The sequence below is a fragment of the Lemur catta genome, chromosome 19 (assembly GCF_020740605.2).
Source record: "Lemur catta isolate mLemCat1 chromosome 19, mLemCat1.pri, whole genome shotgun sequence".
In the NCBI taxonomy this organism is placed as follows: Eukaryota; Metazoa; Chordata; class Mammalia; order Primates; family Lemuridae; genus Lemur; species Lemur catta.
The window spans coordinates 12,129,774-12,139,632 of NC_059146.1; the positions used below are offsets into that span (position 1 = coordinate 12,129,774).

Below are 9,859 nucleotides of genomic sequence, written 5' to 3' on the forward strand. Positions count from 1 at the left end.
CCCATCCAAACCTTTTCAAGCTTAAGAAATGTTCAACTTGAATATCCCAAAAATGTGCACCTAAGATGGTATTTTCTAATAATTTGCATATCAATTTAAATATTTGATAATATTATTTCCATGAGCTTATTTTTCATTAATAATATTAATCTGAGATAAGTCCAGAAGCACCACATCTCTTGTCATGTAAAATTCTTAGTAATTTACACTTAATAACAAATACATAATGAAAATTACTCCCCAACGCCCAACTATTGGCACAGCATTTGGGAGAAAACAAAACTGAACAAAAAAAACAAGCCTTTCCTTATGTCTTCCATCCATATCCAGACACATAGGCATCTCAAAGAGCAATAAGCAAACAAATAAATTTTAAAACAATAAATCTAAAAAGGTATAAAGTCTGGTTTTCTTCAAAGGAATCCAAATTCTTTTTCAGGAAAAATGAATGCAAAGGATTTCTCCGTTTGTTATAATGATTGTGCTAACAAATAAAGATACTTAGCAGAGTGAACAAAATTAATGTAAAATTTATAATGTAGTAAAGAATATTTTTATTGCTATTGTAATAGCAAACTGCATTTGCTTATTATTACAAAATAAGAAAGCCAGATTTATATTAGAAATCTGTGTACAGTATATAAAAACCTAGCCGTGGTGTGGTGGGATATTCTCTTAATGGAGTATGAATTCACTTATTTTTTTTTAATACATACAAGTAGTTTGTCAGGAAATGGCTGATAGAAAAGAGATTTCAATTTCATAAACATTTAGCATTCTTTTTTTTTTTTCTGTCTTCTCACCATAGCAACTTGACAAACACCTGCCCTGTTTTCAATCAGGATTCCTTGCTCTGGGAAGGTGAGGTAAGAGGGCTTTGGCAAATCATGTGGAGATCGCTTTTCATCTGCAGGGACTGGGATGAAAGACCAACTATAACAGTTCATTTTTATGAGCATAAATGGCCTTTTAAGCAAGTACTCATTTTAATTTTTTGCTTTCCAATTTGGATCATTTCGCAGAGCTCTAAGAGTTACCTGTGTAAGCCTTCCCTTGTCTAGAAATGATTACCAGTAATGTCATGAATAGACCAACAGTCTCCTATAGCCTACAACAAACATCCCACCTCTAAGGAAAGGAATTGCCTCCAAGGTAGTGCAATGTTTTTGTTTGTGTTCTTTTTTATATTTCCAGCATCTGGGTAAAAACCAGCCTTTAAAACACTTTGAACTTGATTGTTTAAAGGGAAATCTGAGTTTTCTGTCTAGGTGGAGGATTTTTTTTTCCCCCAGTAAAATTATTCTTTTTTTTTTTTTTTCCCAAAGTATTACGGGAGTACAAATGTTTTTGGTTATATGTATCCATTTTGTAATGCTTGAGTCAGGGTTATAAGTGTTCCTGTCACCCAGATAGTGTTCATTGTACCTGTTAGGTAGCTTTTTGCCCATCCCTCCCCCTGACTGATTTCAATTGAGTTATACTTCTTGAGTTATACTCTACGCACATGTGTGCTTATCGGTTAGTTCCAATTTAATAGTGAGTGCATGTGGTGTTTGTTTTTCCATTCTTTAGATACTTCACTTAGGATAATGGTCCCCAGTTCCATCCATATTGTTGCAAAAGGCATTATTCTTTCATCAGGGAAAAATATGACTCTGAAAGCTTTATCACTGTATCACTAGCAAAAGAAAAGAATTTGCTGCTTACTCTGAAATAAAATTTATATCAAATTATTTCAAGATAAACTCAGGGATCCCTGAACAGCACTACCTATAAAAGACCATTAGTAGTTAGGTGACTGGTAATTTTTCACATTAGCGTGATAATATATATGTGTTACTATATGCCATGGGACCAATTGAATATTAAAGAGCATTACTAAGGCTTATCAGTATTAATGGCACATGCTGAAAAATGACACATAAAAGAGGATTCTGGAAAGACGGCAGTGGTGTAGTGTAGTTTCTAATCTCTGAAAATCCCCTCATGAAAACAGAGCAAGCATTTAGATAACAAAACCAGAGTCAGCATTTAAAACAAAACTAAACAGCTATATCCATGAACCGCCAAATACATAGGTTGGAGACAAATGATCAACAGACTTGAAGCCAAATGATACCCACATATCAGCAGGACTAGAGGAAGAAAGCAAGCAACAGGGCAGTGTCTTTGGGGCCTGAGAGCAGGCGAAGGCTAAAATTCTCAGTGGTGTTTACTGGAAAGCAGAGACCAATTGGGTATAGCAGCCAAAACTGCAAAGAGTTTGTGGGTACAGCTCCTCCCCCCAAGAAGGACTAGACAACCTGGAGCAAAGAACATCTGTTAACTCTCAGAATGGACCCACCAGGGCTCCCTTCAAGGACAGGAACACACAGTTGAAGAAAAACTGCTGGGAGGAAATCAAACAACAAAGAGAACTGGGGGGTGGGGGAAGTCCAGACTGAATCTCAGAAAGCACATTACCATATTTTCAAACACAACGTAAAAACAACAGAAGAGGGAGCTCTGTAGGTTACTTAAGCTTTCCTAAACTCCACCTTAGGCAATTCCTTTCCACAGAAACATGAGCAACGTAAACATATCAAGATCATATTCCTTAGGGAGTTATCAGAAAAAAGGAGGGAAAAAGTGGAATAACATACATGTAGGCAATAAAAGCATGCCAAAAAACTTTACCCACAAAACAGAACAAAACTATAACCTACTATTTCAAAACTAAGAAACATTAAGAAAACAGTGCAAGACATTAAAGAACAGCGTAAGTTAGAATTAGAAAAGCTCAAACACTATGCACCATAATCCCACATATAATTGGAAACAAGAGGATAAAAAAGCATTCCGAAAGTGAAAAATAAACTAGAAATAACACAGAATAAACACAACAGATGATGAAAGATGAAAAGATAAAAATCTTAAAAATCAAAAAGCAATGAAGAAAAAAGATTCAAGGGAAAGTAAAAAAATTTTGAAGACAGGCGGAAAAGTTTGAGCATATGGGTAATAGCACATGATAGCCAAAGTAAGGAAACAGAACAAATACTAAATCCAGTAATCCTGGAGAATTTTCCAGAAATAAAAGATTTTAAATTGCATATTGAAATTGCACACAATGTCACTTAGAATATAGACCTATAACAACTAACATTAAGACATATTCCAGTAAAATTGTATGACTTAAAAAAAAAAAAGGAAAAAGAGAGAAGGAAAATATCCTTTGGGCACCTAGAAAATAAAGAGCACATGACTCATAAGGGAAAGAAAATCAGATTATCATCAGACTTTTCAACAGCAACACTTTATGCCAGAAGAAAATGCAGTAACATATTAAGATAGTCGAAATTTTTTTATGCAAAAGAACAGATTTTCAAGTTCAAAGGGCACAGGCAAACTCTCATTAACATGCAAGAACTCCAGGAGTATTGTTCCCAGAAGTCCTTAGTAAGGAATCTACTAGAGAACAATCTTCAGACAAGCAAAATTACTAGAGAGACATTGACATAGGACTGTAAGTACATAAATATAGAGTTACCTGTAACAGTAAGACTAAATAAGGGCCAAGGGAGAGAGAGTATGGCATGAAAAGGCTATAATCTTAGACAATGAAGGCATAAAACAATTATTAAAAAACAGAAAGAATAAGGAATTAAAAGCAGATTTAAAATATTTTAAAAGAGGATTTAAAAGAATAGGGGATTAAAATACTATCAATTAGTGGTAATATTACTATTGCTACTCCAATTCTGTTGAATGTGCAATATTAGATAAGGAAAAAATGAGGAACGATGAGGTTTTCTACTATTCTCCATGCCCTTGAGAACCAATATTCTCAGAGAGAAATCAAGGAGATACAGATGCAAAGAAGATGTTAAAGAAAAGCCCCGGGCTCTCAAATTTGAGTAAAAAGCATCATTCTCAACTTAGGGTGGATGGTCATCAGAGCAAAGGAGGAAAATAAAACAGAGTCAGAAATAGAAAAATAAGGGAGGATTACTATTTTTAATAGGCGAGTCTAGGAAGATGACTCTTGGAGAGAGACAGAATGACTCGATGGTGTGAGCCATGTCGAATGTGGGGCAGAGCAATCTCAGGCAGAGAGATCAATGGAAACAACCATCCTAAAGCACCACGTTGGGCACATTTGTCCTTATAATTGCTGTTTCCCTTTAGTGCACTGAAAAATAATTTCAAATTTTAAAACTTCGGGCTATCTTAATAAATTAAGGCCTCAAATCCAAAAGCATAAAAGTTTAGAATTTACATGGAACATCTTTATTTACATGAAACACATTCATTCTTACAATGTGATTTAACCAGACACATAAAAAATCTGTTCAGAGAGTTATGAAAACTTTTTTCTTCCCATTCTTTCTGTTGCCCCCTTCGATCCCAGAAGGAAAGTTCTAAACAGGATTCCAATCTTTGTCACTTCCCTTGGTGGACAGTAGCTACTAAAGGAGATACTGTGAAGCAAATATGATGGTGGACCCTGGAACTAGGGTCCCACCTGTCATTTTCATGACCTTGGTCAGGATGCCCAACTTTACTGTACATCAATTTCCCTATCTATGCACTACTGAAAATAATAGTATTTACCTTGTAGAGTTCTTATATGGACAAAATGAAATACCACACGTAAAAAGCTTAGAATAGCACCTGGCTCATGTTAAACCTCAATAAATATTATCTAATCTTATTACAGTTTATGAATCATCTTGGGATAGAGAACCTTCTATGCCAATGTGCTCAGAGTCAGAAGATGCAAGATCATATCCCAGCTCCAAAATACACCAGTCATGTCCTTTAGTCAAGTTCCTTAACCTTGCTGAAATTCCTTCTTTCACTTATAAAATAGGGATAACAACTACATCCTAAAATTAACATGAAGATTCAGTATATTTTAGTTGAATGTGGACATTTATCCATCTACATATTACCTTAAATACTTCCAAAACAAATATTAAATACACACACATAAACACATACAATATCCATCATAAAAATAAATACTAAGTATCCTTCTCCCTATGTTCCTGAAAAACATCAGATGATACTTTCCTGCCAAAAATTAAAATTCCAAGTGTGCTTGACTTGGCAGCACATATTGGAATGAAAATTGGAACAACTTGGTGAAGATTAGCATGACCCTGCACAAGGATGACATGCAAATACATCAACTATTCCCTGTTTTTAAAACTCATTGAACTGTACACTCACAATGGGGAATTTTACATAGTACAAATTATTTCTCAACAAACATAGTAAAATTTTTTTTAAGTTACTAGAACCTAAGAAAAAGCTTCTCTTTTTGTTAATTTTCGAGACTGATGACTTTTCCCTAGGTCTGTTACCTACTCCCAAAAATCTCTATAATTTTTCAAGGATGCTATGCCTGTAATCATGGGCAGAATTTCTTCTTTAAGAATCCACTCTGGGTAGAGTAAGCAGTGAAGATCTGTGTTCTAATTAGATGTGAGAATGTGTGGTTTTCTGTTCTGTATACACGAGCACCAACGATGCAATTGTCAGTGGCTGCTTGACGGATCAAGTAGAAGGGGAGATGGGAATCTTTCTTTGCTGTTGCCCTCCTGAGCTACACATAAAGAGGGAAGCCAGATTCCAGCTACCACCTTCCTTATTAGTGTAAAGAAGTTAACATAATAATTTATACTTTACAGTATGCCCAATTAAAATTATTTATTACCTTTTAAAGCTTACTGCTATCGTCTGAAAAAAAAAATGAGCAGCTGGGCACATTTTCATGAAGAAATAAGTTAAGTACAGAAGGCTGAGACCAATTTGTTGAACTTAGCAAAGGCCATTCTCATTTTGCACTGTATTTCAGTTGCCCTGGTTTAAATAACACCAGCACCCCAAAAACATGTTTCAAATTTCAGTAACCAGAGTATATTAACTGAGGGTGATTGCAAAGAACAGAGTTTGCTGCTATCTGTTCAATCCACAAATCACTACATAAATAACAGGTGCACATCATGATCAGTGACAAACTTCGCCACTTCTTTCAAAATCTGTCAGTGTTTGGTCACTGTGCATCTGTTACTTATGCATAGGCAATGGAACATGTAGTTGCGTTGCTTCCTTGTCTCCCAGTGGTAGAGATATACTTGATGCAAAATAGTTTAACTATTAAAGCACTACTAAGGCTGGATAATACTTCAGGTGATTCTCTTGGGTACGTGAATAAAAATATGAAAATGTGCTTTATACCACCAAACACAATTTCATTAATTCAGCCACTGGACCAAGGAGTTATTTCAACTTTTAAAGCCTATGACCTTAGATGGAATTTCAGACAGACTACTGATGCTATAACTGAATAGCATGCCATTTCTTTAGCTGAATTTGGAAAGAAATATGACATGAATCATGCAATGGAAAATATCGAAGCATCATGGCAGGAAGTAAAACACATGCAGCATGGCGGAAACTTTGCAGCACTGTACAAATAACTTTGCAAGATATACAACGTATGCAAATGTAGTTTATCAGTGAGATAGTTAACTGTGGAATGTTGATACTAATGCTAACAGAGACACTCTATGTATACAGTCAGAGGAACTTACTGATGACAAAATTAGCAGCATAAGAAGTGAAACCGGCAAAAACCTTCACATTATAGAAACTCCTGGAGATAGCTCACGACATTGAAAATGCAACGGATAAAGGCTAAGAGACTGATCCAAACTTTTCCTGAGTATAAAAACTTATCAACCATAAAAAAAAATGCTCACTCTGTATCAAAATGTGTAAGACAAAAGGAAGGCGAGCATTGCTTAAACTATTCTTAGTAACATTTTTTACAAAGAAACAAAACTCCTTGATTTTCTATGTTTCTAGTTTTTAAATTAAATTGTACTGAATAAATATTGACTTTAATATTTTGCTTATTTCTCTACACATTTATAAGCAAATGAGTTTTTAATATTTTTGCAAGGAAGTTGTAAATGTTATGAAATAATCATTTTTCCCATTAATTATTAGGATTACTGTTTATGATTTCAGCTTGCATGATCATATTTTACGGTCCCTCACTACTGTGCAAAGTGAGGATTGCCTGCACATCCTTCAAGTGCTTGATACCTTCAAGCAGATATTTGCATTCAGGACTGATATCACCTACACAAAGCTAACTTATGTGTTATCAAGATATTGGAACGCTTTCCTCAATTTTGGATGTCAGGTCGGCAGTCTGTTCTTGGTTCTTGGTGTGTTCTGGCCAAAGAATGACCAGACACACCAAAAGCAAGGTAAACACAAGGCGAAGTTTATTGAGTAAAGTAAGATACCAGCAGGCCCCCTGTCACAACAGAGGGTCCTGATTATGCTCTGGGGTCCTGTTTTATATTGCCTGGACTGGGCCCTCCTCGTGGTTCAAACCTCACCCTGGCACCATTTTGATGGACAGTTTGGGAATTACATAACCGGAGTCTTAACTGAGCATGCAGATCTCCCATGAGCCTCTCTGAAAGCCCATGGCGGGGAAACCGCAATGCAGATTTAAGCTCATGACATGATAATTAGCCTTGGTTGCTCTAGCTCACCTTCTAGACCTTATTGGGCCTGCACTGCTTTGCCCGAGAATCCTCTGCATTCATTTGTAGTTGGCATGCTGAGTTCTGATTGGCAGGGTGTTCTTCCCCGCCCCCCACCCCCACAATTGCTAGGGTCACCCACCTTTGTCCCTAGGAGAGCCGGAGGTCCCTCACTATCTACCTAACATAAAAAAATAATTAATAAAGAAGTATTAGCTAACACGGAAATGTATTTCTCTGCTGAAGGAACCCTGGGTCTTTCACCAAAACCCTTACTCTGAATTTCATCAAAGGAGATTAACTAAATTTTCCAGATTTCACTGCAGAGCATTTGATGTGCACTTTGTGCTGCCTGACACACTGCAAATTTAACAGGGCCTTGAATTTTTTTTTTCTTTTTTACCCAGAGGTTCTAATTTAGCTACCATAATGTGTTAGTGTGAATTAATATGGTTCTAAAGCCTATTTACCCGCCAGGTTTATTCCCATTTAGTTAATTGAGAACAATCCTCTCCAGGAACATTCCACGTTTCTTTGATATTTAAATTCTAAAATGTTCTGATAAAAATGGTTAGCAAATGTTTTCCTACTTCACAGGAACAAAAAAGTTGGAGTTAGCGCAGTTTAAATCAAATCAGGAGGCTTTTTCAATAGATTAAAGGAAGAATTTGAAAACAATAGTATTTTAAACTTTGGATACCATTATGAAATACAAATCTCTGGAAATGTTTTTTAAAAAGTTTCCAAAAAGATTTTTATTTGTTGATCAATGAGTTTGTAAGCACCCACTCAGCATCGAGTATCATGTTAGAAATTTCTTTTGGTATTAAAGTGTTCACTTCTAAAAATGAATGGGTAGTGCATATGCAATGAATTTAAGGTACAACTAGCAATAAGGTTTTAGATTTTAATTGCCTTTTACAATTCAAGCATTCTGGTTTTATTTCCTCACATTAACTAAAAATAGTTTGCTCATTTCCATGGCTAAATGTGGCCACTGCTAGAATTAACAAGAATATATTTCCATACGTTCAAAGGAGAGGAAAAATCACTTTTTTAATCTCCTTCAGCCACTTAAACCTTTATGTCCAGTAAGCACGGTCTTTCATGCTTTCCCAAGGCAAGGCCTGACTATTCAGACTCTCTAGGTGGACAACTGTTACTAATATAAACTAGTTAGAATAATAATCAAAAGTGAAAAATAGTAAGTACTATTTGTCTGTGCACATGTGTGTGTGTGTCAGTTTGGGGAGTTCTTCAGTGTTATGTTATTGTGTTGATCCTTGCTGCATTCCTGTTTTATGAGGAGGTATCAAATTACTGATTGAAAATTGTTCCTTTAGTGATGCTGGAAGAAATGGATGAAGTGTAAAAAATTCAAATAGTTATATATGGCTTTGCTCCATAACAGAAAATGAAAATGAAATATATGTTCTTAAACAAATATGTGACCTGATTTGTTTTTTTTTTAATTTCCAAACTCAATGCTTATATAAATAGTCCTGACTTAGATTCTCCACTCAAGATGAAGGAAAATTATTTTTATTGTGTATCTGTGCGTTTATGCCCCGCCAATATCCAAAAGGGACTGAGACAACTTTTTTTTTAAATTAATCTCTATACCATGATGTGAACTACAATTTGAACCAATGTTCACATGAACTTATTTGAACTAACTTGAACCAAGGATGATCTATGAATATTTGCCATTAATGAAGTAATTAATGGAACAGTACAACGTCTTTGATTTTTACTATCAATTAAATTAAATGAGTGAACGCCTGATTCTGAGATTTTGTGTACATTAGAATCACTAGTGGCACAACAGATGTACTGAATGAGAATCTCTAGAAGCAGGATCTGGGCATATGTACTTTGACAAAACTCCAGAGAGTTGATTCTGATATGTGGCAAAATTTGTGAACTTCTGCTCGAGTGTCTAGCATTCCAAAAAACATGAGGCAGAATCAAAATGAAGTAAACGACATAGGCTTACTCTCAAGAAGTTTAAAATTTTGCTGAAGATTTAAAAACATAAAAATTTAAATAGGATCATATAAATATGCAATATTCACTAAGAGATACATTTTAAACCCATTCAAAAATAACCCTTGATAAAACAAATTTCTTCATAATCACTTGCTTGTTTTTGATAAATTTTTCCTGATTATAAAAACGTCATCATTGAAATGTGTAAATAGACTAGAATCAATAAAAATAGCAATAAAAATAAGCAATGTTAATGTGTTGTTCTTCAGGTCAGTATTTCCATAAATACATATTTTGTGGGTTGGTTTGTCTGTGAAATA

At 35.1% G+C, this 9,859-nt stretch overlaps 1 non-coding gene across 1 annotated transcript; it reads left to right on the top strand.

Annotated features, from left to right (window-relative positions):
* The first annotated feature begins 5,079 nt into the window (after positions 1 to 5,079).
* LOC123624883 lies at positions 5,080 to 5,189 on the top strand. The gene has a single exon (XR_006730248.1). It is a non-coding gene; the product is annotated as a U6 spliceosomal RNA (small nuclear RNA).
* The last annotated feature ends 4,670 nt before the right edge of the window (positions 5,190 to 9,859 follow it).